Genomic DNA, 27,906 nt, shown 5'->3' with positions numbered 1-27,906 from the left:
TGAGAGTGGGGTGGTGCTGGGGACCCAGTATTATTGGTCCAGGTTCTTCGCCTTTTGTGGAGGTAACCACCAGTGACATTACCCACCACAAGTGCCCAGAGCTGTTGATTCAGACACGGCAGGACCCTAGTGATGTCCACTGTGGCGCTGTGAAATGAGCACTGGCTTTGGAGTCAGAAGTCTGGGCTCCAATCCTGGCTCCTGGTCTCAGAAGCTTAGTACTTTGGGACAAGTGATTAGTTTCTTCAGGCCTGGAATGCCCCATTTGTCCTGACGTGGGTGTAATAATAATAGGTGGTGTTTCCTGACTGCTCACTCTGTGCCTCGCACCTGTGGAACACTTTCTGTGTGTGAGCCTCAGGGCTGGTCTTTGAGGTGGTCCCATTAGAATCCCCTTTTTACAGATGAGGTAACATTCTGGAGATGAGGTTCAAGGGCAATACATAAGGTCATAATAAAATTATTTGTTTAAACGGCTAAGCACAATGCTTGGTGTGTGGAAAGAACTTTATGAATTCTTCGGGCCACAGGCTGTTCTGGACCTGAGCCCAGCCTCAAACTCTGGGCTTCCTACACCCCCAGTCAAGCTAGTGGGACTTCCCTTTCTGGCCTGGTGAGGTTGTCCTCAAAAAGTGACCCTGTCCTTGACAATCAGTTTGTGGTTGACCCATGATTCTCTGTAGTGGGGCAGTAGAAGTAATAACTACCTGGATCTACCTGGATTACCACTCTGTTCTAAGTGCTCACGAATATTAACTTACTAAACTTTGTGACACACCCCAGAATGCAAGTTCTGTTAAGAGTCCCATTTTATAGATGGAGAAATTGGGGCAAACAGATGTGTTTGTTTGTTTGTTTGTTTTATTAAGTACCTTGTCATAGGTGGCATAGCTAGTAATGGGCAGAGCTGCAGATGGAGGTGTACAGCCCAGGAAGTTAGTTTGGCTTCTGTCTGCCCATAACCTCTGTGCTGCACAGTTATAGAAAACAGTGACAGAGGTCAGTTCTTGTATTATTTGGTGGTCCCAAAACCACAGCGCCAGAGCCACTTAAAAGCTGTAACTCTCTACTGGTGATAAAGCATCTGCTTTGGACCAGGTACGCTCCATGTGTCTTCTCAGGATAATGCTGCCAAAGGAGCATCAGAAAGGCTTCATGGAGGAGGGGCTGCATGAGGCGGGCCTTCTTGGATACAGAGGATCTGGATATTTAGAGACTGGTGGATGTGAGGACTTCCTGGGAGGGGTCTTGTGAGTGATCCATAGTGAATAAAGAAGAGGCTGTGAGAAGACGGAAAAGACACAATAGAGAGATGAAGCCAGGTGTCAGAAAGCCTGAAGGGCCAGACAGCAGAATTGGGTCTGTCCTCTGTGCGTAGTGAAAGGTGGTGGAACATAAGATCAGATCTCTGCTTCAGGGAGACCTATCTGTCTGCTTCTTGAAAAGTGTTAGTCGCTCAGTCGTGTCTAACTATTTTCAACCCCATGGACTGTAGCCCACCAGGCTCCACTGTCCATGGAATCCTCCAGGCAAGAATACTGAGTGGGTAGCCATTCCCTTCTCCAGGGAATCTTCCCAACCCAGACCCAGGGATCAAACCCGGGTCTCCTGCATTGCAGACAGATTCTTTACCATCCGAGCCAGGGAAGTGACATTCGCTTCTTAAGAAAATGAATTAGAGAGGACAGATTAGAGAGGGTGAGTGTGGGGTCTAAGGGTGGGGAGCCCTGTTAAGAGGACATCAAATGCTTTAGGCAGAGGCAGCAAGGGCCTGGCCCCAGTCTGCATCCTTCAGCCATGAACGACTGTGACTGACCCTTCAAGGGGCTCTCAGATGACAATGGTCAATGGAAGGAAATCAACTGAGTCTAGGGAATAGAGCCTCTGAATCACTGTCATCGGTAGCTGGAATGTGCCCTCTGTGGAGTTTGTAAGTTACCCAGGCCAGCAGAGTGTTCGTCCACGTTCTGTCAGAGTCAGATGGATCGTGTGTCCCAGGGCCGGGGTCAGGAACAGAGGGGCATCTCCATGTGTGCCTTTCCAGAGAGCTGGGTGGGTAGAGGTCTTGTATGAACCAGACAGCACCTCAGCTACTTGTTGAGGGAAGTTGTGCATGGTGAAGGAGGTAGGGGAGCGCTCAGTGTTTGTTCTGGGGCGCTGCAGAGCTAGTCACCTGACCTTGAGACCAAGATTCAGCTCTCTCATCTGATGGGAGAGCACTGGGTTGGGTGGGGGAGGGTTGGGGGGTAGCTGGAGGCATCCCAGGACGTCCGGGCAAACACTGTAGCAGGTCAAAGGAGCCACAGTAAAGTTGCTGCTGGTTCAGTTGGAGCCTTTAGAAGAAAGGAATGCAAAAGGGACACGGGAGTGCCAGCACTCTGGCTGCCGGTGGGATGCTGACCTTCAGAGGACGTCCCCCATGGGAGGAGATCTGAGAAGCAGTAAGTGCTCAGGAGCCTTTGAGTTCCTGGGGGGAAGAAACATTAGCTTCGCTGAAGATGAAGATGTTGCTGGTCTCAGTTGAAGGGCCCCCTGAGGATCCCTGGCCAATTCCTCCCTCATTCACTGCTGAATCTGAGGGCCCCTCTGGCCCAGAGCATGCTTCCCAATTCCCAAAGAGATGCTTTGTAAATAAGATCTAGGAATAATGTGCCATCAGGCCAGCTCAGGGGGCTCTTGCCACATGCTTGGGGCACACGCTCGGGGAATTCAGCTGTCACTCGGCTCCTGCTCACTGAGCTTCTGCAGGGCTCAGGATCCGTCTGAAAGCCATCTGTGGCGTGACTGTAAAGTGACAAGATGGTGGGAATCAGTGTCATCACTTCCAAATCACCCGCAGGACAGCTGACAACACTGTCAAGGCCCAGATCAGACGTGCAGGCCTTGGGCCTGGCATTGTCAAAGTGCAGAGCCCCACCCTAGATGTGTGTCTGGGGTCGAGTTTTGTCTGCACCCTTGATTCTGGTTCTTTATCACCCACAGACTGAGGCAGAAGTGGGCCTGAGGAACTCTTCTCCATCCAGGCAAACGCTTTGTGTTGAGAGTCCTTTAAATGATCAGACATGAAACCTCCAGAGAAAGCAGAAATTGCTCATAGTGACAGCTTACAGAGAAGCCCTGGATAAGGAGTTTGGAAGTAAGAAATCAGTGGATGAGAGTGAGGGAACATTCTTGATTTTTTTTTTTTTCCGTTGGGAAGTACTGGGCTTCCCTGGTGGCTCAGTGGTAAAGAATCCACCTGCCAATGCAGGAGACAAGGATTTGATCCCTTGATTGGGAACATCCCCTGAAGAAGGAAATGACAACCCACTCCAGTATTCTTGCCCGGGAAATCCTGTGGACAGAGGAGCCTGGTGGACTGCAGTCCATGGTGTCACAAAAGAGTAGGACATGACTTAGTGACTAAACAACATCACAACTATTTAATTCCTCTCCTAGAAATGCCTTTTTAAAATACACGTCAGATCCTTTGGGGAATGGTTATTCCAGAAAATATCGTAACCCCTTTGGCTTTTGATGGTTTCTTCTGGTTTTACCTATTTTTCTACAACATAGCAAGTACTTTGGAGCACTGCATTTTTTTTCAAGTTCGGCAGATGTAGTTCTGTCTGTGCTCAAATGTTTCTTAGCCTGCAAGTAAATATCAGTTGTATGCCTTCATTCAATCAGAGAATCATTTTGTCTGGGACATTGCTGATAGGTAGGAAAGAGATTTTACATCTGCAAAGGGTACTGAAATGAAATAAATTCATGCCATCTTGTGCTCCCCAGACTTTTCTTTAAAAAGTTTTGAGAAGGGAAACAGGGCATCCCTCCTAGGAAGAAGCCAGGCTTCTTTAGAGGATCTGTGTTTATGAATTTCAAAAATTTGTTTGAATGTTAAATCTAAGGTCATGTGGCATTCACAACTAAAAATCAAGAAGAAGTGAGTTAGATTGCCATTATCAAGTTTATCCCTGCAGCCACTAGTAGCCATTTTCTACTCATTAGTTCTTTAGTGGTAAAAACGAACCTTCCCCATAGCTGAACAAAAGACTGCTTGAACCCTGTGGTCGAAGAACTATGGATGTTTCCCTTCTTTGGTCTGTGGTTAGATGGTCAAGACTGACAAGCATAGACAGGTGGACCGTGGGATTTGTAGCAAGCTGTGTGTATTGTAGATCACCGTGCACTCAGTTTTAACCTACGCCTGTCATGCCTGCTGTCACCCTGGCCTGGGGGCCTGAGAGAAGCGGTGTGGAGCAGTGAAGGAGCACTGGCTGCTCAGGCTTCGTCTGGGTTCAAGTTGAGGGCCTGTGACCTTGGGCAAGTCATTTCACCTCCCTGAGCCCATTTTCCCATTTTTAAATGAGGGTGTTCATCCCTATCATGAGGTCAGTCAATAAGCCCAATGTAAAAGGACTGTGGTGTTGGAGAAGACTCTTGAGAGTCCCTTGGACTGCAAGGAGATCCAACCAGTCCATCCTAAAGGAGATCAGTCCTGGGTGTTCATTGAAAGGACTGATGCTAAAGCTGAAACTCCAATACTTTGGCCACCTCATGTGAAGAGTTGACTATTGGAGAAGACCCTGATGCTGGGAGGGATTGAGGGCAGGAGGAGAAGGGGACGACAGAGGATGAGATAGCTAGATGGCATCACCGACTCGATGGACGCGAGTCTGAGTGAACTCTGGGAGTTGGTGATGGACAGGGAGGCCTGGTGTGCTGCGATTCATGGGGTCGCCAAGAGTCGGACACGACTGAGCGACTGAATTGAACTGAACTGAACTGAAAAGGACCTCATGGGGCTTCCTGGATGGCACTCGTGGTAAAGAACCACCCTGCCAGTACAGGAGATGTGAGAGATGCAGGTGTGATCCCTGGGTTGGGAAATCCCCTGGAGGAGGAAATGGCAACTCACTCCAGTATCCTTGCCTGGAGTATCCCATGGACAGAAGAGTCTGGTGGGCTCCCAGAAGAGTCAGACATGACTGAAGCAACTTAGCCTGTGTGCATACACACACAAGGACCTTATAAATCATAGTTGCCTCAAAAATGTTATAGACTTGGTTCCCAGTCAGAAAGAGTGATGGGAAACTGAGGGGATAACACAGAGAAGCTGCTACTCTGTGGCCTCACTAGGAGTTATCCTAAGGAGACAGTGAAGAGAGTCACAGTGATTTAGCTACCAGTATCCTACAGCATTTGGAAAAATGAAAGAGCGGAAATCACCTAAGTATCCAGCTGTGGGAAAGGCCCACGCATATGGTGGAAAGGAATGCGGCTATCCAAAGCTGGGTTGAGTAACTCAACTGCAAAGGGTCAAAGGCCTTTCTGTGGAGGAAAGGCTCACTACAGAAGACTTTCAAAGTATGATATTAAAAAACCAAATACTTGTATTCTCCTTCTACTCCATTCCCACTTACAAAGGTAGAAAAAGGGCCAGAAGTAAATAGACCCAAGTGTGAATAGTAGTTGTCACTATAAGGTTGGATATTTTTCAGTTTTAAAAAACAAACACTAATCACAAAGGTACATTTTTTTCCCAAGTAAACTAATGACATGGCAAAGGCAAGGGGAATGGGAAGGTGAGCCAGTGCAGGCTCTCTGCCTCCCAGCAGAGCTCTGCCCGGCCTTGTGAATGAGCTGTTGAACTTCAAAGCCAGGGCAGAGAGAGCGTCTCATTGTGTTGGAATGTGGGCGATGAGGCTCACAGGAAGTGATGACAAGCCCTTTGTTATATAAGCTCACCAGTCTTGCTCGATGGTGCCAGCGCTGGCCCTTGGTGCCGGATCAGGACATCGTCTGTCTGGTCACAGCCCTCGTCTGGGCAGAGTCCTGTTATCAGAACTGTGCAGCCAGGCACCGGAAGCCGCAATGCACACCTGCTGGCATGTTTGGCTATTACACGTGAGGAGAGAGGCCAGCGTGGAGGGATTCACTGGCATTATTTCACCAGGGGAGGTGTGGGGATTTTCCCTTGCCCCTTCAGAAGACATCGATCTTGGCCTCCTCCAAAAGCCAGAGTTACCCGCTGTTCCTCTGCTTTCGTTCCTGTTTGTCTGTGCTGTGTTTACAACTGTGGTCCTGCTGATGGGAGTTAGTCCCTGAAAGAGGGGACAGTTCCCTCGAGCTAGGAACATGGCTCCTCCAGAGGCAGATGGCAGTTTCCCCCTGTAAACTTCCTTGCTGGAGGCAGGCCAAACTAGGCCATGCACGGGCAGGGCCCACTGAAGCTGTGCACTCTTGGAGTTTGCTGTATGGGAGGGTGTGTGTGCACACCCACTGTGGGTAAAGATGGTGGAATGTTGCTGCCATTGCACTTGCCCTTGCATCAGAGATTCTGAGCTACTTTGTATTGAGAACCCACTGTATGTTGTACTCTGCTGAGTGTTTTAGGTGTATCACTAAACTGTAATCCTTCCAGGAACTCTACAAGGAGTTTATTGTCCATTTTTTGTATAAGAGAACAGACTCAGGTCAGGGAACATGGCCAAGGCCTGTCCAATTTCCATGTTTTTATTGACATTCCTGTCTCATTGGAGACCAGGGGTTCAGCATGTACACATTTCTGATTTAAACTTTTAACTCATGGCTCAAAGCTTGAAGCACTCTGACCATTCTGGATGAATTAAACCTTGAGGCTCCATGGCTGGGTGGCTTGGACAAGTCCCGTCTCCTCTCTGGGCAACAGTGTCTCCATCTGTAATGGCCAGGCGTTCTCTGATACCAGGCTTGGTCTTTCCAGAAGTTAAAGACTTAGGACAGCCATCCCAGACTGCAGATGCCTGTGGAATGCGGTTGGTCTTGTAAGAGGTCTTTTACTATCTGGCTGAGGCCCGAACAGCAGATGACTGTTGTCCCCAATTAACGAGACACAAGAAATAAAGTTACTCAACTTTATAATGAAACCACATTTCTCACTACCATTTCAATTCACCCAGTGTTTAAGGCACGCGTCCTGCCCTTGGCAAGCTCTCGTGTTTCATTCCTTGGCGTGATCACCCACCTTTTCACCTGAATTGGTTTGAAAAGCCTTGGGCAGTTTCCAGAAATCAGATACACTCTAAAGGATGGAAGATTTACCACCCTAAGATGTTCAAAGAAGTATGTGGCCTTCACCGGGGGCCCTACTCAGAGAGGAGCCCAGAGGGGCTTTGGGGACAAGGTTGTTCCTCCCAGGGTAGGGGTGAAGGCTCTTGTTCTTGCTTGCATGTGTCCATTCCCACGCAGAGCAAACTTTCTGTGAAGGGCCAGGTGGTAAGTATTTGAGGCTTGAGGGACAACATGCAGCTTCTCAGTTTTTTCCTTGTTGTTAGAAAGTGCCCGGAGAGAATATACAAATAAATGGGCATGGCTGTGTTTCGATAAAACTTTATTTATACAAACAAAACTTTGCAGGGACTTCCCTGGTGGTCCAGTGGCCGCCCCCTCCTCCGCCCCATGCAGGAGGGAACTAGATCCCATCCCATATGCCTCAACTAAAAGATCTCCCATGCCACAACTAAAAAAAAAAGATTCCACTTGTTGCTAAAAAAAAAAGATTCCACTTGCTGCAGTGAAGATAAAAAATTCCATGTGCTGCAACAAAGACCCAGCGTAATCAAACAAATAAATAAAGAGAAAACTTTGCGGACCTCTGGCATAAAATGTTAGGCACATCTCTTCATAATCACAGCCCATGTTGACTTGTTCCTTCTGTATTTTGTACATACTTATTTTGACCTCCTGATTGTAGAGAAGTTCCCCACCCACCGCTCCTCCCCATACTCATGGATTTCTTGCAAGCTCTCTCTGACCTAAACATGCTATGAGAGCTTTCATCAATATTTAGTTGCACAGAAGTAGCCCACATTCTCATGTCAAAAAGTATGTCTTTTAAAAGTGTATTACTTTCGCCTCCAACTGTGTAGTCCTATGTGAGATCCCTTGTTGTATTGTCTGGCTCTTTATAAAGATGTAAGAAATTGATGGAGTGTCCAGATGCTTACTCTTATACGTTTCTCAAATGCTGTCAGAAGAAAAATTCCACCCCTGACATTCCACAGTGCTTGAGTCTTGACTTTTCTGGCCACTCTTTTGCTTTAAGTCGCTTCAGTTGTATCCAACTCTTTGCGACCCTGTGGACTGTAGCCTGCCAAGCTCTTCTGTCCATGGGCTTTTCCAGGCCAAGAATACTGGAGTGGATTGCCATTTCCTTCTCCAAGGGATCGTCCCGACCCAGGGATCAAATCTCTTTATGTCTTTTGCATTGGCAGGAGGGTTCTTTACCATTAGCGCTGCCTGGGAAGCCCCAGATGAGTCCTTCATCTTCTGTCTTTCAGAAGTGACTCCAGACATGTTATGGCTTAAACAGTCTCCATAGCTTCCATGTCTTTACTCATAGCTTGATGTTCAAGCTGACCCTTACCTCTGTGAAAGCTTCCCTCTTGTTCCGTGATTCCCGGCTAGCTGGTTGGAAGCTACTTGCCTTCCGCCAGGACTTTACCTCCATGCCCTTTACCTGTTGTGCACCTTTAACCTTTACCTTCTTCATCTTTCTCAGTGGGAGCACCTTACACAGGGCCCGACCTGGAGGAACCCAGAAATGCGTGTCAGACGAGTGTCCTCAGTGAGGTTGATTGAGGACCCAATGTGCTCCAAACCCCTCAGAATCTCCAGACCTCCTGTGACTCCAGCACACGGAAACCCCCAAAGGCCAGTGCGCCCCAGAGCAGCCAGCACACTCTAAATTATGGCACCTGCTGGGCCTCCAACAGTCAGAGTAACTTTTGTGCCTGCCTTTCTGGTGTGGTGGTGACACTGGAGGGCAAGTAGGTGGGCATGTGAGAAGAGCAGCTTCCTCCCTCCTCAGGGACAGGTGGGGGTGATGATCATAACAGGTAGCCAACCTTGAGCACCCTCCATAGGCAGAGCTCTCAGCCGGGGGCCTGCATGTGATCTGCACAGGCTTGGGGCGGTAGGATTTAGGGATCCTTCAGCTCTTTCATCATTGTGCCCAGCACCTAGGTGCTCAACAAATATTTTTTGAATGAATAAGTGAATTAGACTAGAAGGAGGTTTTTCTGGAAGGATTTGTTGTGGCCAGATGGAAGGGCCACAAATGCCTTACTAAGGAATTAATTGAGCCCTTGCTCCGTAGGCAGTGGGGACTCAAGGACAGGTTTGTGCAGGGAGGGGCACCTGTGCAACATGTGTCACACTTACCCCATTATTTGCCCTTTCCGGTGTGGCCGAGATGCCAGATAATGAGGTGTTGGGCTGCACAATGCGCTTCCTTGTGCCCGAGAGAGGTAGGGCCGGCCTTGAACCCAGTTGGCCACAGCCTCCTCCCTGTAATTCATGGGTAGTGGCAGGTTGGAGTGGGCTGCCAGGCGGAGCCAGGACTTGCCTGCCTCTCCATGTCGCCGCCTTGGCTTGCTGGCTCCAGCACAGGGGCTGCGGCCCTGACGCAAGGTCTGCCCCTCTGAGCTTTCCCTGTTGCTAGCGTGTTTTGGGAGGATTAAAGGCAGCCGACCGGCTCTTCCCAGGACTTGCTGACTCAGTTGATGGTTCTTGTGGCAGGGGAGCAGGGAGTACCATTGCCTCTTGATTTCTTTCCACTTTTGATTTCTTTCCACTCATCCAGCTCTGCATTCCCAGGCTGGGTCACCTTGGGCTTCTCCCTTCTGAAGGCAGCTGGCCCCACAGCTAAGTGCTATCACCCCCTCATCCCCCAGAGACCACTTTTCCAGGAAAGATGCAACTCATTGTTTTTAGCTTGGGAAATGCAGTTAAGACATCAGTCCTGCAGACATAAAGAACAGACTTGTGAACACAGTGAGGGAAGGAGAGGGTGGGACGACTTGACCGAAGAGCGTGGAAACACATACATTACCATATGTAAAACAGATAGCAAGCGGGAATTTGCTGTGTGACACACAGGGAGCTCAGCCCAGTGCTCTGTGACAACCTAGAAGGGTAGGGTGGGGAGGCCGATGAGGGGGGCGGTGTTCAGGAGGGAGGGGACATATGTATACCTGTGGTTGATTCATGTTGATGTGTGGCAGAGGCCAACACAGTATTGTAAAGCAATTGTCCTCCAATTGAAAAAATAAAAAAGACACCAGTCCCTGGAATCTAAGTCTGCAGAACCATTACCTTGTTCACAGGGGACTGTTTCAGTGGTTCAGGTCCCTACATGTGTACTGGGTGAGCCCCCTGGTGTGGGCATGGTGAAGTATGCAGAACAGGGCATTGTGGAGTAGGTAGAGAGGCTAGGGGGCAGGACTACAGGCACAGAGCGTTCCACCACACAGCAAAACTATCAGCGTCACAGGGGCATTGATACTGGGGGGCGTGCGAGGGAGGCTCCAGTCTGGCCCTGAAAAGTGGCTGCAGGAAGATTGAGAACTATAGGCAGAGGGTACAGCTTGACCAAAGTCGTGGAAGTCACCAAGTACAGCTGGCGTCTGGTGGGGAAGTCATGGGGCTGGAGCACACAGTTGGAACAGGTGGGGCTGTGGGTTATCTGGCCGATGGGGGCCTCTGATTGGCTCTGAGGGCCTGGCCAGAATTAGCCAGGCGGTTCTGTATTGTAGTAATGGGTCTGAAGGACCCCTGGCTGCGTCCCTCTGTCACTCAGGGACATGGGGAAAACCTAGGGCCTGGCCCATGGTGAGAATTAGCAGGAATTGGACGTCTAGGCTGGGCCTGGTCACCCCAGGAAAGCCCGTGCTTGGCCAGGCTGGAAATGAGCCCCTGCTGTTCTGGCTGTGGCATCTGCTTGCTTGGGCTGGCCTTGAGAAAGCCTGTCACAGTGACTTCTGAGGCAAGCCAGCAGATGGGCAGGACGGAAGGGCCACTCCTGTGGAGCAGGGGAGTGCTGACCCTCACACGGGCACTTGGTTTGCCCTGGGCCCTCACACTAGTATTGCCTCAGCTGCTCCAGGAGGCAGAGAGCACAGGAGGTGGGGGTGGGGATTTCCAGTTCCCATTTTAGGGATGGGGAAGTGAACTGCTTGAAGCATGCCCCCAAGGTCAGGGAGGCCCACCCACCCTACCCCGAACAGGGCTGGGCCTCCCCACTCCCAGCCCATTGTATTACTCACCACTCAGCACAGTCCTCAGTAATTTAAGGGCATTGGCACAGTTAGGAGATGAGGTTTGCAGTTAGACAGCTGAAGATGGTGGGGGATTTTTGGCTTCACTTAATACATGTTAAAAGTTCCTACTGTGTGCCAGGTGCTGTGTTAAGCTTTTTTTTTTTTTTTTTTTGCTTCATTCTTGCGACAAACCTTGTCAGTGGGTACTTTTAAAAAATTTTCTGGCTGCGCTGGTTCTTCAAGTTGCTGCAAGCGGGCTTTCTCTAGTTGCTGCAAGCTGGGGCTACTCTTCGTACACAAGCTTCTCGTTGCGGTGTCTTCTCTTGTTGCAGAGCGTGGGCTAAGTTGTTTGGCGTCATGTGGGATCTAGTTCCCTGACTAGGGATAGAACCTGTGTCTGCTGCATTGGCAGGTGGATTCTTAACTGTGGGCCACCAGCGAAGTTCCCAGTAGATACTTTTTTTTAATCCCCAGTGAGTAGAAACTGAGGCACAGGAATTTGAGTAACTTGCATAACAACCCAGCACAGGACAGACATGTCATTTGAGCCCTAATGGTGCTACCCCCGGACCTGCTCTAAGCCCATGCCCTAGTGTCTCTGTGAGGCCAGACGGGCATGAGCCCCTCATTGGCCTCAGCAGACTCCTTGCCTGCTTTATAATTAGAACAGACTGAACTTCTGCTAATGACTTCCTCATGAGATGCGTATTCAGACGCTCCGGAGAATATTCAAGAACGAGAAAGGAAATAGGTATAGAATGAGGTTGTTTCCACTAAGGCCCAAAGCGCTATTTTTAACAAGTATGTTTGCAAGCCGACTTCAGCCGCCTCCGTTTTGGCAGTTAGCTGGCTCCCGCCATAACTGTCTCCTCTGCTGTCCTTGGTGCATCCCGTACCAGCCCCACCTACCACCCTGTTATGGGGGACAGCTGACATCATGTCACTCCAGTAAAAGCACAATTCCTACCTGGTCATTGGCTTCTCAGAACCTCCAGTGGCTTCCCATTGCCTTTTGGTGTAATGTGGAGTTGCTTTAACCTGGCATTCAAGGCCTCCTACAAGGTGGTCCCCCAGTCCTTTTCCTGATATGCCAGGAACATCCTTACCTAAACTCACTGAATTTTTACCCTGCTGAGCTTTGCCCCTGGCTATTCCAAGGATAGCATGCCCATCTTCCCTCCCACCACTCCATCCTGTCTGGCAAATACAGGTTCAGCTCAGATCTTGCCTCTTGGCAGAACATGGACACAGTCTCTTTATTCTGCTCCCTCACCCTGCCACCCCCACCATGGGTCATACTTCTGGGCCTTGCTTGTGATGGCCTGACTTGCCTCACAGGTAATTGTGTGGTGCTGTGACTGCCCCTCCCCTGTGCAGAGCTCCTGGCTGGGTGATGGATTCACCTGTATGCATGGTGAGGGGAAAGACAGGGCAAATAGAGCCTTTGTGGGCAAAGGCAAATGAAGGTTCCTGGTTAGCGAAAAGGGCTTTCTTGGTATCAGGCATGAAGGGCTTATTTCTGATGGTGTAGAAAACAGTGAACCTGGTGGTGACTGTATTTACGCCTTTCATCTCTAGCTGGACGTTCTAAGAGAGGTTACGAATGAGGATAAATGTCATAGGCTCTCATCTGTTCCAGTCTCCCAAGTGCCAAGTCCTCTGGAAGTTAACTGCCCCCTAAGCACCTGTGGAGCAGAAATCTTCTACATCAGACTGTCTCCTTTCCCTGGGACAGCTGCATTCCCCTCCCAGCCTGCACACTCCATCACCCCTCATCTTGCTGGTTACCCCTCTGCTTCAGAATGTTAACACGTTCTCTGTTTACAGTAAAGCCCCAAAGCGGAGCCCTCAATCCACCCCCCACCAAACCTCCATTTCTTTGTGTCTTTGTTATTCACCCGCCATACAACCTCTTCAGCAGTGTAAGCCTGATCACTACTCTTCCTTCCCTCACTTCCACGCCCCCTCCAGATGCCTTACCACTGGTCCACCCGCCTCAAGTGCAGTCATTCCCGCCTGAGCCCACAGGAGATGTGCCTCCTCCAGGAGGCCACCTGACCCCCACCAGTGCCACCTGCCTGCCCACTCCCTCTGGTGACCGTGTCTCATCTCCTTAAGCAGAGTGGCTGGGGCCTGTGGGCCGGTCCCCTCTCTGCATCCCCATCTCCACCCTCCTCCCACTCCGTAGGGGCTAATGCACGTCTGAGGCCACCCTTCTGCAGTCGGCTTCGGTGAGAACAGCCTTGCTAACCATTGTGTAGCGTCACACGTGGTCTCATTCCCGCCTGAGACAGGCCTTAGGTGACCACGGTTTCTGTTTTACCTGAGAAGTAGCTGAGCCTCACCCAGGTCAGTCACACTGCCAGCCGGCGGCCCAGATGGGAACCACAATCTCTCCTGGCTCTCTCTGCCTTTCGGAACCTGGAAGTTCAGTCACTCTTTGCATTTCTCTGAGGGAGCTGAGCCTCCAAGGAGAAAACTCGGAGGAGAGGAGAGGGTGGAATTTCTGAGGATAGATAATAAGTCTTGTCCTCTGAGAATAATCACTCTGTGAGGCTCAGGCTGCTATCAACACTCCCGTCTGTGGTGTAGCATTAGAACGTGACCTCAGAACCCCAATCAGCCCTTCTGGCTCAGAATAAGAATGTGGCCCAGGGATTGTGGAGAGCAGGGCAAGGCCAGATCCTCGGTCAGGACCCACTGGCAGAAATCCTCCTCCTGTTCCCTCGCTCCCGCTCCAGTCAGCCCTGAGCTACCCTGGGGTTGGGCAGGGGAGGGGTGGGGCTCTTGGGCTGTTGGAACCAAGTTGATGGACATGGCCCCTGCCAGGGCGAGTGGTTGATGGCAGGCCCCGAGCCAGAGACGTCTCGGACTCGCGAGGTGCCTGAGCTTCCCTGAGATGTTTCTTGTAAAAGTCATTTCTGGACAAATGCGGGTTGTATGGTCACATTAAAGAGGTTGTTCAGAAAGCCAGCCTGGGCATCTGCAGGAAGGAGCATTACAAGGGAACCTTGTGGCTTTGTGACCTCAGCTCTGTAGATGGGGGAGGGACAGGGGATCGTAAAATCAGGAGGTTTGAGCCAAGAATCATGGAATCCATTTATTCACACACCTCTGGGCCGCAAAAATAGGATGGAGTCTATGGCCCAGGGGCCATGACCCCCTTTCTCTGGATCTTGAAGCCTTGATATCTGCCGTAGCGCAAATAGGCTGATGACAGAGTGATTCCAGGGCTATAATAAAGTCTTGCACTTGGCTTTCTCTTGGGCTTTTCATTTAAAGTGCACCTTTTTTTTTTTTGGTAAAAGAGCCTAGCTTGTTCATTTTCTTATTTAGATGCAGTGACAAGCCAGGAATAGTTTTGAAGTTTTTAAAGACTCCCGTTGCCTGGTTTGGGGACTGTATTGGAGGTCTAAATGGCCTGACATTTGACAGAGCACTTTATCTTAAGACAGCTTTTCATCATTCTAACAACAAATTATCCACATTTTTCAAAAGAATAAAGCCAACTATAAAGAACCCTTTCCTGTGCTGTATCGTCCAGGGCTGTCACACCCTCCTGTCAGCCCAGCCTGCCTGATAAGCTTCAGGAGTTCAGAAACTTGTTCTTCACGGCTGACAGTCTGTCTCAGAAACTTCCATCCCCTCACTTCCTCTGGCCCCTCTCATCCTGCTCCCAGGGCCTGTCTTTGTTCTCTCTTGGTCAGACACTCCCTTCCTGGAGCTTCATCTGCCTTTTTCCATCCCACCTTTCATTCACCCGCCCCTGGTGGATGGCCCCTTGCCCACTGTCCTGCTCTGTTACACTCAGCTTCTCCTTGCCCTTGGGCAGATCAGCTGTTTTCCTTTGCTGTGTGACCTTGAGCAAATTTTTTAATCTCTCTGAACCAGTTTCCCCACTTGTAATTTTTTTTTTTTTTTTTTTTTTTTACTTACTGAGCACTTTAGTATGTGCTGGGTGCTGTGTTAAACACAGGTACCAGAAAGATAAGTAGGCATAAACCTTGACCTAGAACCCCAATTTAGGAGGTCTTAATAACAGAATAACGCCACTCTTGAGTCTGGAGATCCCTTCAAGCCTGGTGCCTATGCACCCACCCTGTTCTGTGGCATCCAAGCCCTAGCGTGTGTAGAATGCTTGGGCCTAGTCACACATATATGGCAGGTACCGAGGTGGAGAAGGAGGGACCTGAATGGCTAAATCCAGACTGTAAAGTAAGGGAAGGGGGAAATTCTGGGAGCCATTTGGAATTCTCCAATTGTGATTTGACCTGATTTTTTAAAACTCTTATACAGCTCATCAGGAGTTAGTGAAACTGCCTTTAGTCAGTGGGAAGTGAGCCAGATTAAAAAAAAAAAAGTTCTTGTTAGAGTGTCACAGGATATGAAATGTCACTTCTTAGCTCTCACAGCTCTTTGCAAGCCTGTGTCTGTCCCCCAGACTGGTCTGGGAACTCCTAGAGAACTGAAGTAGTGTCTCACTCTGCTTGTCCCAGAGCCCAGCATGGGACCCGCCCCAGAGTCAGCCCTGGGGGCTGAATGGGGGTACAGACAGAACTAGGGGCTCAGAGGAGGGAGAGCTCACGTCTAACCATGGAGGGGGAGTTTCTCAGAGGAAGGTACGTGCAGGTTGAACCATGATGATGATAATACAGTAGAACCCTTATTGCTGCAAGCCTGAGGTGGGCTCCATTATTATCCTCACTTCCTAGATGAAGAAACTGGGGCCCAGAGAGGTTGAACAGGTTTCCCAAAGTGACACAGCTAGGATGTGAGCTCAGCTATAACTGGAGTTATAACTGGAGCTCATGTTCTCGAGGACTGTGCCTTGGAGCCTAGGTAGAATTTGAACGTGCAGTAACTGGAGAATGGAGCGGCTTTGGTGGGCACTGGGTGGGCAGAGAGCCATGACTGGGAAGCTGGCTGGTGACTCCTGCAGTTGAGTGTGGACCGTGGTGGACAGCAAGGGGCTGGCGAGCAGGCCTCTGTGCCGCGCAGGTGGAGCAGAAGATCCTGAGGGATGTGGGGTCTCCTCACAGGCTTTCCTTCACACAGGCTAGCAGACAGGAGCCCTCAAGCTGACTTTTCCTCCAGTTCTGCAGGCCCTCAGCAGCTTAGTGAGTCCATCCTCAGAGAAACTGGCAGGACCCTTCTCTACAGAGAGAAAGGGTGGTTCACGGAACTGGTTTTGCCCCAGCCCCCCGTGTGTGGCCCCATGCCAGCCCCTTTCTCTCTCTGGTTGTGTTTCATCACCTCTGCAGGGAAAGAGTTGCCTTAGTGGAGTCTCTTTTAAGTCCTTGGAGCATAACATTGAGAGTCAGAATCTGGGACAGAGGAGCTGGGTTTGAGTTCTGACTCTAACTTGCTGCCATGGTGACTGTGGACACATTACTCAACTACTCGCTTGCTCAGTTTTTCCATCTGCAAAATGGGGACAACGTGTGAATCTGCTCTATAGGAGTTGTTGGGAATATGAGAAGAACTGCACATAGCCCCTGGTCTCTGCTCTCAGTATTTATTGTCTTATGATCATCCTTGTCCCATCCTTGCTGTCTCCAGCCCCTGACTGACCCCATGACTCAGTGGAAGGGGAAGGTCTGGGGCTCAGAGGCTCTCTGGCCACCCACAGAGCTGCTGCAAGGCCAGGGATGCCTGGGTTTGCCCCATCTACCAAGTGTGTTTGCACTATCGATGCTGAGATCATCGCTGCCAGTGGCCGCGCAGCCTCAGCCAAGCTTTTGCAACATTCCCCAGGAACTGGGGGTTCCTTGTGCCCCAGTCCTGTGTGGGTAGAGCTCCAGGCAGGCAGCACGTTTTGGCAGGTCCTCAGTGGTGTCATTGGTAAAGAGTTTCCTGTGGCTGAGCTTGTTAGGATTGAGGAAACACAGTTTTTATAGTCCCCTTTTGTTCTTCCCAGATGCTAATAAACTGTTTAAAATTTGGTTTAAATGCTGCTTCTCGAAAACAGACGAACAAGTTGTTTGGGGATTTCTGTCCCCCTGTTAGTCCGAGGTCATCGAGGTTGGTCTGGGGAGAGGGCCCAGTTTCATGCATTAGAGTATGTCTTGTGAACGTGTTTGGTATTGATTTCTGTCTGCAGGGTCTTGTCTTCCTGGAACTGTGGGTCATGCGCTAGAAAGCACCTGCATCCCAAGCACTGGGTTGGGGGTGTGTGCCCATGCTGTCTGCTGTGTGCTGGGGAAGCTCATGGGCTGGGATTCCTTGCCTCTTGACTCACTTATGAGCCTGAGCCAGTCACTTCACCTGGGCTGGGTTTGTCAAATCCTATGGATTATTGTGAGATTATAGTGGGATTTCACGTAGTTCTCTTCTGCTAGAGATCAGTGATTCTCTGTCTTGACTGCATGTTACCATCATCTGGGGGAGCTTTTAGAGAACACTGACCCCAGACCTCACCTTACACCATTTCAATGTTATTTGGGGCAGAACCTAGGCATTGGTGCTTTGTGAAAACTCCCTGAGGGATTCTAAAGCACAACTTGTTGAGAACCTTAGGACTAGCCCAGAGGTGGGCACACTGCAGCCCTTGGGCCAAATCCAACTGCTGCCTGTTTTTTGAAATAAAGTCTTATTGGCACCCAGCTGTGCACATTTATTTAGTTGTACATGTGGCTGCTTTTGCATTACAGTGGCAATTGAGTGGAGTTGTTGCCACAGAAACTGTATATCTTGCTAATCAAAATATTATCCACTGTTTGGCTCTTTACAGAAGAAATTTGCTGACATCTCTCACTAGACTCTTCCCCTCTTTGAGGGCAGACACTGAGCTATTTGTCCTTCTGTCCCCTTCTAGATCACCATGGGCATTGCTGAATTCCAAAACAGAAGTGGCCTGGGTCAGTCCCAGCCCATCAATTGGGAGAAGAGGCCCTGATTAGCTTAGGCTGAGACCCTCCCCCACTAAGTGACCTGGTCCCAATCTGGAGATATGTCTCATCTCTTTCCTGGATGGTGACGCTGCCTCTCAGCAGGCAGGCTTGTGTATCCTCCCACCCTCACCTACTTTTAGGAAATGAGCCAGTTGTACTGCAGAGCTGGGGGGCTTCTTGAGGAAGTGAGAGAAGGGGTTATACTTCTAAAAGGTTGGACCAGCTGCTGCCTCTGCCACCCCCAGTCCCCTGCTTTGGGGTACCATAAAAATCACAGAAGGAGCAGAGATCCCAGTGGCAGAGGATCTTTGTCTAGGTCCTTCTGCTGGCTCACCCAGGTTCTGCCCAGAGATCCCTATGGCAGGCAGCTCACTGCCTCCTAAAATAATCCTGTGCTATTTTGAACAGCTGTGTTTGATCAAACAGTCTTCCTAACCTTGAGTTGAAATCTTTTCTATAACCTCCACCAGTTGGTCCTCATTCTGTTGTCTCTGGCCCCACAGAACATGTCTACATCTGGTTCCAGGAATTAACTATCCATCCTGCACTGTGCACACATGCCCCTAAATCTTATCTAGAACATACACACTTCTCAGTCTCTTTAATTATGCTCATGAGACATGGAGTCCAGGCTCTTTATCATCCTGGTGGCAGCTCTTAATTAAATTGCAGGGCCCAGAGCTGGATACGATTCTCCAGCATCCCTTGGATTTGTGCAGAATGGAGGGAGACAGTCCCTCCTTGCTGGTGGAAGTCATAAGGTCACACCACTGTCAATGCCACCAGTGGGCAGCTTGGCTTTTGAGAAGCCATTAGGCCATGCGAGCACAGCATCACTTTTATAAAGGTCCCAGGCAGCTGAGATCCCTGGGTTCTCGCATATCTATGGCAAGTTACGGCATTATTTCTCCTTCTGCCTACATCTGGCCTGGTGGAGTGTCTGTGGGCTTCCCAAAGGGCTCTGTCCCTTCCTGGCTTACTCTGGAGGTTAGAGACATGCACCCAGCCCCCTCACCTGGCAGACGTGTAGTGTGGTTGTGAGAGAGCTTCGTGGGCCCTGGGTTTATGACATCCCTGGGCCAGGAACGAGGTTAATATTCTTAATGGCCAAAGGGTGAGCCCCATTATTACCCCAGCTCATTAATCAATGGCAGAACCCGTTTTACCTGTTAGGTGTCCTGGTGTGGGAAGTTCATGAATGGGAATCCAATTTCCTTTTTAAAGCCAAGCAACCTCTCCCCTTCTTAAATCCGGGAGGCAGTTCTGGGGAGGGTGTCGATATTTTAGAGCTAATTTTTTCTTGGGTGGAAGGGGCTGTGGGCAGCTTTTGAGGGCCCTCCCTGCCTTACTCACCAAGCTGACACAGCTGGCCAGAGGTGCTAGGAAAGCGGCAGCAGCTCACTCAAGCTGGTCCCTAAGCCAGCGCCGCCAGGTCAGGACAGCTCCAATTTGGGGATCCAGAATGATGGGGAGCTCAGGGCCATCCGTTTAGACCTGTTGCTCACAGATCAGAGGATGGGCATGACGGAACTGTGGAGAGGGCAAGTGGGGCCAGACCGCTCAGGTGGAGCCCCTTCAGATTGGCTGGTCGGCTGGGGTGATGGTTTAAATGTCCCCAGGGAGTACATCCTTCTGGGGTTCGTATCCTTCTCCCCAAATTGTTCAGTTGCTCAGTCGTGTCCAGCTCTTTGTGACCCCATGGACTGCAGCATCCCAGGCTTCCCTGTCCATCACCAGCTCCTGGAGCTTGCTCAAACTCATGTCCATTGAGTCAGTGATGCCATCCAACCATCTCGTCTTCTGTCGTCCCTTTCTCCTCCCGTCTTCAGTCTTTCCCAGCATCAGGATCTTTTCTAGTGAGTCAGTTCTTCGCATCAGGTGGCCAAAGTATTGGAATTTCAGCTTCAGCATCAGTCCTTCCAGTGAACATGCAGGAGTGATTTCCTTTAGGACTGAGTGGTTTGATCTCCTTGCAGTCCAAGGGACTCTAAAACAGTTTCCTCCAACACCACAGTTCAAAAGCATCAATTCTTCAGCACTCAGCTTTCTTTATAGTCCAACTCTCACATTCATACATGACTACTGGAAAAACCATAACTTTGACTAGACGGACCTTTGTTGGCAAAGTTAATACAGCCAGTTATTAATTCTTGTTAATGAAGCAGGGGCCTGTGTTCAGGTTCACCTTCTGGCTCTTATCCCCCTCCTGTGCTGACTGATGCTTCTGTGTGCAGAAGTGGGACCCTATCTTTCTACTGCCTCACAGCTGCTGTGAACACCTTTATAACAACGCTGGCGCTCATTGCCTCTAGTGTAAGGACATGCCTGCACTGTTTTTTGGTGGTGGGTTGTGGGGAGTAGGAGGAGGTGGGATCCTGGGCAGGATGGAGGAGGCAGTAAGCAATGGAGGGAAGTAATTGCTAGAAGCCCGCCACAGAGCACAGCTCCAGGCAGAAGCGGTTGCTTCCCCAGGTGTGGCCCTGGCAGGTTGCAGGTGTGTTCCAGTCACAGGTAGGCCGAGGAAGAGGAAGGGAGACTTCCAGCACCCAGCTGATAAGGGAGTGTCGGGGTGGCCCTTGCCCAGCTTGATGTGTATCTGAGCCAAATTGGCAGAGCTTCCTCTTCTTCCTTTCAAACCTCCCTTCAGAGATTTCGTTCTGCTGTTGGGAAGGAACCCAGGATTTTTGAAACTCAGGCGGCAGGCTGTGGGTGTCACAGAGAGTCAAAGACTGGAAGGGAGGCTGGCCAGAGTTGAACCCTGCAGCACTTCGTGTGTGCTGAGGCCTTGGAGAAACTAGGAAACCTCTCTGGGCTTTGATTTATCTCCTCTGAAAACAATATAATTAGGAGGATGAAGTAAGACAGTGTTAAAATCTTAGTCTTGCCTGACAGTGGGTGTTCCCTCCATCCTCAGCATCACGTCTGAGCCTCTTGCCAGTTCTCATCCTCAAGCACCCTCAGACTCTTGGAGGGTCTGGTTTAAGGTTCTCAGGTCCTGGCACCAGCAGACCTCATTTCCAGGCGGTTTTCCCAGGGAGTCGAGCAGGGTCTCACTTCCTGGCAGAGAAGTGTGTGAAGCGAGGAAGCTGATGACGGGATATCACATTGGGGATATATCCTGATGGTGCCTTGTCAGAGAGGCGCTCAGCCTCCGCGATCGCTTGATTAACACAGCAACAGTGGATCAAAGTTTACTCTTTTGAAATTGATAAGGCTGGAACTCTGTTCAAGATACCTTTGCCTCTCTTTAAGGATAGAACGTTTCTAGTGGCTAGGGATTTATGACCTTGTTTGGAAGGTGATTTTACAATGTGCACCAGTAATTAAGGCCACTTCCGGCTTGATTCATGAGGTTACTGTCCTGCACCATGTTGGCATTTCATAGAGACCAGTTCTAGGTGGTCTGGAATGTGCCCTTGGAGTAAGCTGCAGGAAAAGCAAACCCCTTTAAGTAGTGGATGTATCCCAGACCACTGAAATCCAAAGGAGGGCTTGATTTTTTAAAACAGTGTTGAAAAAACTGAAATGCCCCTTATAAACCTGGAAGAAGAAGGCTGGACAGGTGGACTGGTGATCAGGGCTTTTCCTGCCATCTCACCTGCTAGTGTTTGTTCTGGTGGTGCCATATCTCCAGGGAGAGATACTGTACATCACTGAGGACCAGGGGGGCTGAGGTCACCTGTCATAGGAGCCTGGCTCAGGCAGATAGCTGAGCTGACGTGAAAGGTCAAGGTTCACAGCCACGGCTGTCGGTCAGTGCCCTAACTGCACTTTGCTCGTTGGATTTTTTTTTTTTGGTTTAGGGCAGACCAGAGCCCTTCTCTCTTTGACCATTGGCTGTGGTAGAGGGCACACATCTGACCCTTACAGCTTATCTGGAAAAAACCAAAAAATTGAGGTCCTTGGCCTCCTGGAGCATGTGGGAGGCTGGGGGTGTTGTGCCTTTATGGACATGCTTGTACATTCACGTCTAAGTGCAGGTGCATATGCTAGGCATGTGTGTATATATTTACTTATTTTATTTACTAAACACTTAAATGATGTCTACCTTGTACTATTTGCATGATTCTAAGCATTTGACAAATATTTAAGACACAATTCTTGTAACAATCTCCTAAGGTAAATCTTTGTATTCCCACTTTATAAATGAGGAAACTTGGGACAGAGTGTAAGTTGTGTAGCTTGCCTAAGGTCATGCAGCCTGTTGATGGCCCAGCCAGAAAGTGTACAGGTGCTTGAGTGAAAATGTGCTTGTTTCTAGTACCCTAAGCATAAGGGGCCCCTTATAGGCATGAACTCAGGCTTGCCCCTGGAGAGGAATGGCCCAACAAACCCTCCATTGATTCATTAGCTCATTGACCCATCTAGCATTTACTTGGCCCCCTTTATGCCAGGCTGGGACTGGGCATTGGGATGTAGATGGGCAGAGCCAATAGGACCACCCTGTGTTGAAAGCTTTGGGCACTGTGGCTTCACCTTGGGGTTCTCAGGGCAAAGGCTGCAGGTCTGAAATCACTCTGCTGCTGCTGCTAAGTCACTTTAGTCGTGTCCGACTCTGTGCGACCCCATAGACGGCAGCCTACCAGGCTCCCCCGTCCCTGGGATTCTCCAGGCAAGAACACTGGAGTGGGTTGCCATTTCCTTCTCCAATGCACAAGAGTGAAAAGTGAAAGTGAAGTCGCTCAGTCGTGTCAGACTGTTCGCAACCCCATGGACTACAGCCCACCAGGATCCTCTGCCCATGGGATTTTCCAGGCAAGAGTACTGGAGTGGGGTGCCAGTACCTTCTTCCTGAAATCACTCACATGTTTACAAATCTGGCACCTCTGGGTAGGGGATCCAGGAGCAAAGAGAATGGGGAAATGTGTCCACGAGCCTGGAAAACTCAGTGGTCCTAAGCCCACTAGTCCACCCCCCGGGCTCTGGAGGGCCTGATCAGAGAGAAGTCTTGTAGAGCCATGGGTGATGGGATGGAGGGAGCAAGTGTGCAGTGCCCACGTGTGCTTATTTTACTGTATTTCCTTCCAGTCCCCCCCCGCCCCTTTTCTCGGGGGCTGATCCACACAGAATGTAGGATCTTAGTTCCCAGACCAGGGGTCGAACCTGTACTCCTTACATTGGAAGCTCAGAGTCTTAACCACTGGACCACTAGCCAGGGAAGTCCTGCAGTCCTTTTTTTTTTGTACTTAAATATGTGTCTTTCTTTCTCTCTCTCTCTTTTTTTTTTTTTGGTGTTATATTTTAGAAAAATTGAATCTTCCTAGTTTCTATGTTGAAATCGGACTTTTGTCAGTTGCTGAAGTGCCAAGGATAAGACTTTTTTTTTTTTAACCAGTAAAGATTCTGGGGACTTCCATGGTGATTCGATGGCTAAGACTCCATACTCCCAACGCAGGGTGCCTTGGTTCCGTGGTCAGGAAACTGGATCCTGCATGCTGCAACAAAGATCGAAGATCCCACATTCTGCCACTAAGACCTCCTGGTACAGCCAAAATAAATAAATAAATCAAAAATAAATTTTGAAAAGATTCTGTTACCCTCTTTTGTTGGCTGCATAGTGGGGGTCCTCAGGCAGCTCACCCCATCCTGGAACAAGTCAGAACTCCAGCCGCCAGTTCAGAATATTCTCCTTCTGCACTTTCGGTTATGGTCTGAGCCATAGATGTCTGCACCAAGGAGGTGCATTTTTAGACTCTACTGAGAACAGTGTCACTGCAGGCCACTCACTTCTCTGCCTGTGGGGTCAGGAGCCGGCACAGGCTGCCAGCGTCCTCAGCTACAGGGTGGGTGAAGTGTGGGTCCCATAGTGGTCTGGTGCTCCGTCAGCCAGTCAAGGGGGCCTGTGGCCCCTCTGCACACAGGCTCACCCTGCTGGGGTCTGTGGACCCCAAGGCCTTTCCAGGTGCTCACGTGCTCTACCAGCCCACCCACTGAACAGGAGCTTCAGCTCTCCCTGAAGCTGCCAGGTGACATTGCAGGCCTCTGAAGGGACTAGTGGCCCATCAGGGTCCCCATTTGGTTTTGTCCAGGTGCTGGTTACTTGTTCCCTGGAACAGTGGCCCTTGCCCAGGAGAAAATGACCCAGGGCCTTTGTGTGGGAACATTGCTTGTGTTAGGGAGGCTGGTGTCCAGGGATGGCCTGCTTCCATGAGTCTGTACAGTTTCCACCACCTTTTCAAAGCCATTATTATCTGCTCAGAACCCTTGGAGGGGATGGGACCTGGAGATCCTTCTTCCCATTGCATGGATGAGGAACCTGAAATTCTGAGGAGAACAGTGGTGTGGGCAGGCTAGGGGCCAAGTGGCACAGGAGTCTGGGGCCATCTGATGGGCCCTCCTGTTGCTGCAGCTGGGGGTAAACTCACCAGGTGTGAGGCTCTTCTTGGCCCCCAGCAGCGGATGCTGTCAGCCTCCGCCACATCCTTCCTACTCACCAGTCCAGCTTCCTCCAGCTAGCTTGTACCTACATCTCTCCCCGAGGCTTTTTGCTTGCAATGGGGTGATCATCCTTCCCACACTCGTGAGGCAGCCCAGAAGTCAGGGCTCAAGAATAGCTTCCAAAGGGCCCTCCCAGAGTTAGTTGGTGTCTCGTTCCCCTGTCCTTCTCACCTTGGTAAAGTGATTCTGAACAGTGGGTTTATGTAGACAGTGTTCAAAAGTTTCCAAATTGGGTGGAGTTTGGGTGGTCCACCTTGGTAGCTGACTTGATTACCCAGCTTTCCTGCTGCTATCCCCTCTCTGACCCATTTCCCCATCCTTCCTAAGTGTCAGCTCCCAAATACACCACTTGCACCTGAGTCCTGGCTTCCGGTTCTGCATCTGGGAGAACCCAGACTAAAATACCTGGCCTGTGGCATCTCAGGTGGGAACAACATCCTTTCCCCGTTCTCTAGTGTTTTCGCCCATGCCAGTATGGTGTTATCCCTCGGTCCGTTGACTCAGTTTCTTCCCACCCCTGGAGGAAGATGTTTTCACAGTGAAGGGGTGAGAGCTCAGGCTCAGAGGAGAGAAAGAGATGTGCCCAGACTGCCACACCTGGGGAGAAGCCAGAAAGCGCTGAAGCTCAGGTCCCTGAATTCAGTACTGCCCTATACATCCCCGCCCACCCTTCCTCCTGCCCAGCGCACCTTGTGAGGCCCCTGCTGTGCCCAGGGGCTGATTGCCTTATGGAAGGACCAGCCCGAGTCTGCCTCTCAGCAAAGAGCACATCATGAGCACAGAGTAACTGATTAAACAAGCCACTGACACCATTACAGACAGGTATGACATTGCAATGTTCTGTCCCTGGTAACTTTCCTGTACCTTGGGTGGGTGCCAAGTACATGTAAGAAAAAGTGCTTTGGGCTTCAAGGACAGCTGCTTAACTTAGAGGACTGCATGTGAGAAAGAGTTAATTGAGGCTTGGTTGCTGAAGGATTTGAGAACATGGCATTGTTTTCAAAAGTGAATCACCGTTTATTGAGCACCCACTATTAAGCTGAATATAATTGGAAACTTGCAAATATGGTGGTGGTAATTATGGCCGATGCTGCGTGCCCTCCATAAACAGGCAGTGACTCGGGGATGGGGGTGGGGGCCGCTGTTTAGTACTCACATCTTAGAGGCACTGGGGCCTGGCCTGCCTTGCTGCTCCCAGGTTGGAAAAGTGCATGAATCATCCTAATGGGCTGCATTCAGAGAGAATGACCCTTCACTTAGTACGGTCCTGCACCACTGTTGCTGATTATTGGAATGCGCTGTGCCAGCCTGGGCCCCATCTCCCCTTGACCCAGCTGTGAGCACAGAGCACGGGCTGATGGGAGAAGCCCCCTTGTTCTCCACCCCTGCTCTCTCCTGGGCCCTGCGTGGAGCATGGAGGCCTGGTTTCCAGGGGTTTTCAGAAGGGCCCGAGACCTCGGGAAAGGCCGTGGCTTCTTTACTTTACATACTTTTCCTTTGCACACTGCGTTTGCTTTACATACTTTTCCTCTGAGTCCACTGGAGAAGTTGTTCTTATTGGACACGGCCTCCTGTTACCGTGAGAAAGCCCCACGGGCATGCCTGATCCTTCCTTGGGAAGGAAACAGCTGATGGGACCAAAAAATGACTCCACTTCAGCCGTCTAAAACCCATTTTGGAAGCAGGCGGCTATAAATATGTATGTAGGTCACCAAATGACTTAGGTTTTCGTGCGGCTGGGACTTGCCAGAAGTCTGGTTCTGTCACTCTGCTAATGAGCATTCTGTTACTGGACATCCAGGTGACTTGCAAGACCCTTCCCCTCCCTCCCCAGGCCTCAGTTTCCTCCTCAATAAGAGGAGGGACTCCATCAGGCTGGATGATGGGTTGAGATGATGATCATCAGAACTGATATTTCTCAGGACTCGCCATGTGCCAGCCCCATTCTAAGTATATCACTCAGATGGGATCATTTTATCCCCAGCCCGCTGTCATTTTATAGACGAGGGGCCTAAGGCCCCGAGAGGTGACTGACTTTCAGAACCGTCCCCTGTCCCTGCTCCTGATGATGCCGCCTCCTACACTTCCAGTCTAGAGAGCCCTGCCAGGGAAGAAGAAAATCCCCATCTTAGCCTTCCTGTTCCGGGTCTGATCTGAGAGCACTTTCTAGGCAGTGGCCCCAAACACAGGAGGGGCACTTGTCCCCTCTTGAGCAGGAAGCTTGGGAGAGAGGACTGTCTGGGAAGGTGGGTGCGGGTGGTTGGGGTTTGCAGGAGGGCTGGGCCGTGCTGAGCCAGAGCTCAGGGGAGGACAAAGGGATGCCCAGTGGGTATCCCCAGGTGGACTGAGCCTGGCCTGGGGCTGCCTCCCACAAGGAGCTGTCTGCGGGGATGGATGAAGGTTCTTGTGAGAGGAGCTAGTGTGTTTTGTCCTGGGGCATGATTGTGGTAAATATGCCCCCAAAATTTTAAAAAAGACTTTAAGAGAAAAATTAGATAGCCATCCAGGTATCACAGAAACCGTGTGGACCTGGGAGTGAAGAAACATCTGGTTATCTGTTTCTGGCCCTGACCTTCACTCCCTGTTCCCCAAGACCTCCTGCTCCCCAGTGCATTCGTGCTTTTCAGGCTATGGAAAGTGGAACATGTTGGGGTTCCATGTGAGATTTCCTTTGCACAATTTATACACATAAAAGTCTGAAATCCACTGGACTAGACTGTCTCCCGAGGCCCTCTGAACTCTGACCCCACATGTAGTGACTCTGCAGACCCCCAGGTGCTTCTGTCCTCAGGAGGGAGGCACTGAATTCTCTGTCCATAGGTTCTAGCTAAAAGCAATGAAAAAATACTGGGATTGAGCTATCTCTGAGTTCAATAGAACCTCCCACTGCTTGAGAGATGCTGAGAATCCGGTCCCTACCACATAACAGCAAGGTTCTGGGGTAAATAAACAGAGGGCCAGGCCAGGCTCCACTCCAACAACCTCCCACCTAGGACCCACAGCCTTCTTCATGGGGTGAAACTGAAGGAGGGTGAGGTGTGCGTGTGAGAGGAGGGGGGAGGCGAGCAAGCAGGGCTGGAGAGGCGCTGACGAAGGCTGTAATTTGGAATGCATTTTTTCTGACAAGTTGGAGCCTGCAGGTGTCTAGGCAAGCAGCTGTGGCCTTGGGAGGGGCAGGACCGGAAAGACCAGTAGAGACCACCGCCTCCTGACATGCGGGCCAGCTAACTGGCTGGTCTGTAGAGAAGCATTTAACCACAAAACACCCAAGGTCTGCACAAAGAAACGGATGGCGGCTGCTTGGATAGTGACAACTGTCCTGAATGACTGAACTGTAGGGTTGTGAGCTCCCTGGAGCCTTATGGGCAGAACCCTTGACCTCCGTCAGTGAAAGAGGGGCCTAGCACTTTGAGGTGACTCTGCGTGGCTGAGTCAGACCTTAGAGGAGAGAAAGGGAATCTGTCCTAGGTCGGTGCGGAAAAGCACTCTCCCCACCATCTGATTTCCAGGAGTTT

The 27,906-nt window shown here is 50.3% G+C and overlaps 1 protein-coding gene across 1 annotated transcript in view; it reads left to right on the top strand.

Annotated features, from left to right (window-relative positions):
- The window catches only part of SHB (SH2 domain containing adaptor protein B), a 133,837-nt gene that overhangs the window by 13,929 nt on the left and 92,002 nt on the right, over nucleotides 1-27,906 (top strand). The window lies entirely within an intron of this gene.

Source organism: Capricornis sumatraensis, chromosome 6, assembly GCF_032405125.1.
Source record: "Capricornis sumatraensis isolate serow.1 chromosome 6, serow.2, whole genome shotgun sequence".
Lineage (NCBI taxonomy): Eukaryota > Metazoa > Chordata > Mammalia > Artiodactyla > Bovidae > Capricornis > Capricornis sumatraensis.
The sequence above is the reverse complement of the archived record's forward strand: the minus strand, read 5'-3'. Positions and strand labels throughout refer to the sequence as shown.